Below are 3,238 nucleotides of genomic sequence, written 5' to 3'. Positions count from 1 at the left end.
GACCCTCCACCGATCGTGCTGGTTCGACCAGCTTCCCCCAGTGGGGGCCCGGGAACCGAGGAGGGCGGGGTTTTCGGGCCCCCTTCTCCACCTGCCCAAATTTTTTCCGCCTGTCCCATTTCCCTTTTAGCCTTAGGAATCGCTGGGGATGGTGACATCCTCCACAGTCCTTGCAGCACTGGGGGAAGGCACAGAATCCGTCGGTTGAGAGGACGGTTCTCCCTCCCCCCGACCCCGACACTCTATCCCCTTTCCCTTTACCGCAGCCCCAACACAAGCCTTAAAAAGTCTGGGGCTCCCCCCTCAGTGCATTTTCCCCACTTTACCTTCCGGCCCAGGGTCACGGGGGGCTGAGCAGCGGGCCCTAGGCCAGGGTTTTCCCTTTCGGGAAGGGCCTCGAACTCCAAGGCCCTGGGCCCCGCCCCCTGCGGTCCTCAGGGGGGCGCCCGCTTGACGTAGATTTTCAGCTGCCGGTCCCGCAAAACGTCAACAAAGAAAACGCGGGCCGGATCACGATCATCTCTTCCGCAGCCCAGGGGACGACCTCCTTACCAGCGCCTCCACATCCTGCGCCCCGTGGGACAGTTCTCACCCCGCTCACGATCCGCTTTTTTAAGGGGCCCGATATACCTCCGCCCGGTGGGGGGCCCCAAAACGGCGTTCAAAGCCTCCGCCACCTGGTGTAAGAGGGATTTTTGGGGGGCGGCAGATGCCCCAACCTTCCACCGCGGGGCCCTTAGCGCTGCTCCAGCTGCAGGGTTCCTTCCTGGCTCCAGCCCTGGGGAATGCCACATTTTTAAATTTGGGGGACATAGCCTCCCGGCCCTTCCCCTCGTACTCCCGCGGCTTACGCTTCACAGAATTCTGGAGGCCGAGGGGGTGCAGGGTGGGGAACCTTGCCGTAAATAACACGCCCGGGGGGAGGAAGGGGGAGGGGAACAATGGGCGGGTTTACCCGGGGTTTATTTGCCCCCACCTATACTCAAAAGGGGCGGTTCCCCATGGTCCCCCGCCTTCTGCAGGACCCCCTGGTGCGCCGACGTGCGAGGCCCGGGGGTTTTTTGCCACAGCCCCCCGTAAATTGCACTCTGGCTCTTTGCCGAACTCGTCTGCCTTTTTCTGTTGCAAGTTTCTACCTCGTACGCCGCCTTTCCCCCTTTTACTTCCTCCCTAGGCCCCGAACCCCGCCCTTCAAACTGCACCTCCTCCATCAGTTCACTCTTTACGCTGTTGCAGGCCTTTCGGGGTACTGCTGAGTTTCCCTCTTCACGATGCAAAATTGCTCTGTAGCACCTCAAAAGTGGGAGAAATGTTCCTTGCCTTCCTTGCCTGCTCTCGACAGATGGTGCCTGCTCGCGTGCCCCCTGGCCTGCTCTTCTGCCCTTTTTGCCATTTCCTCCCTCATACCGGCCAGCATGGCATGATCGGCCATCTGGGTCGGCTTCACCTCACCGTCCGCCTCAGCATAGCCCCTCCCCTCATGGGTCCGCCATCTTTTTGGGCTGTAAAAACGGCCTCTTATGTCAAAAATCACAATCCCACTCCTCACCATTTTTAGGCCGGCCGCCTCGTCTTCTTCCAAAACAAAGGGAGGCCAGGCAACGGCGTGTTTCCACAGGGGCGTGAACACTGAACACTCAAAGGCACCGAGCACCAAGCGTCCCAGAAAAACCCCGAGAGGAAAACCCAAATGGCGAGGAGGGACGAATAAAAACAAAGTGACAGTCTTTTTCCCTTTTTTTAAACCCAATTTTTTTACCCTACCTTTTTTTATAGGCACAAACAGGGGGGAAAAAACCCTGCAACACAGCACAAAAGCTTTAACAGGCAACACAAGGGTTTTTCTCAGGTCACAAGGGCCCACGGGTCCCTTTACGGAGCAGCGCCCAACTCCGTCTCACATGGCTTTTTCCTCCGCTCCTCCCCTCACGCCCCTGCGTCATGTTGCCCCGGTCCCTCATGTTAAAAAATGCCCTATTCTTTTTATGTTAACACATGTTTGCACAAACCAAAACCCACTGGGGTAAAAATTATATATTTTACAATATCAACATATTATATTATTATTATAATATATATATATTATTATATTAACAAAATTTTAATAAAATATATATATATAATATTATATATATTATATATAAATATTTTATATATAATTTTGTGTGTGTGTGTGGGTTGGGGTATGTTGTGTGTGGGGGTGTGGGTGTGTGTGTGTGTGTGTATACTTTTTAAATATTATATAATTATAATATATATTATATATATTAATTATAATATTAATGATAATAATATAAATTATATATATATATTATAATTTATATATATATTGAATATATAATATATTATATATATAATATATATATATACATATAATATATTTATAAAATTAATATTATATATAAAAATTATATTTTATTATATATAATTATGTATATATATATATCTGTGTGTGGTGTTTTGTGTGTGGTTGTTTTGTTGTGTGGTTGTATCAAAAAAGTACCACCCACCACCCACACACACCCACACACAAAGATTTTTTCCGAAGGCCAAAAAACAAAATTTAAAGATGTCTCGTTTTCCTACACCGTAACTAAATTAAAATCCCCGAACCTAAAACCAAAAAAATTTTCCTTAACTTTAAATTAAACCTTAACTACCTAACTTAAAAACCCAAACCCAAAACTAATTGATATAACCTAACCAAAATTCAAAATAACAAACAAAAGGCTAAAACCCAACCAAATCCAAATTCCTAACCTAAAAAACCCTTTCCCAACCAAAATAATCCTAACCAAAAATAAAAACCCAACGTTACAAAAATATAACATAACCTGACGAAACTTATCCTAACCTGAACATACATAAATCTAATTAAACATACAAAAGAACACCATCAAATTTACTTTTATGTATTTTCAGCGGTATTCCGTACACTGGAATTCTGACTCGTTTATTTAACGTAGAGCGACACAAGATTGCAAGAATTATATTCCCGATAAACGTAAGTACTGGAATGAAATGGAAAAGCGATTTTTTGTTTGAATGAAATTCATTGGACCGTGTATATGATTTAGCTTATACAATTTTCTTTGCAGATAAGTTTCGCCTACTTCTAAGCACACAGTAGAAGTGATTCTATCCTGACATCCATTGAATTTGTCGACTCAATAGTGCATTCCAAAAAAGAAACTGAAGTAAAATGGAATATGTGTGTGTGTATATATATATATATATA

The sequence above is a fragment of the Penaeus monodon genome, chromosome 44 (assembly GCF_015228065.2).
Source record: "Penaeus monodon isolate SGIC_2016 chromosome 44, NSTDA_Pmon_1, whole genome shotgun sequence".
Lineage (NCBI taxonomy): Eukaryota > Metazoa > Arthropoda > Malacostraca > Decapoda > Penaeidae > Penaeus > Penaeus monodon.
This window is presented reverse-complemented; position numbering follows the sequence as displayed.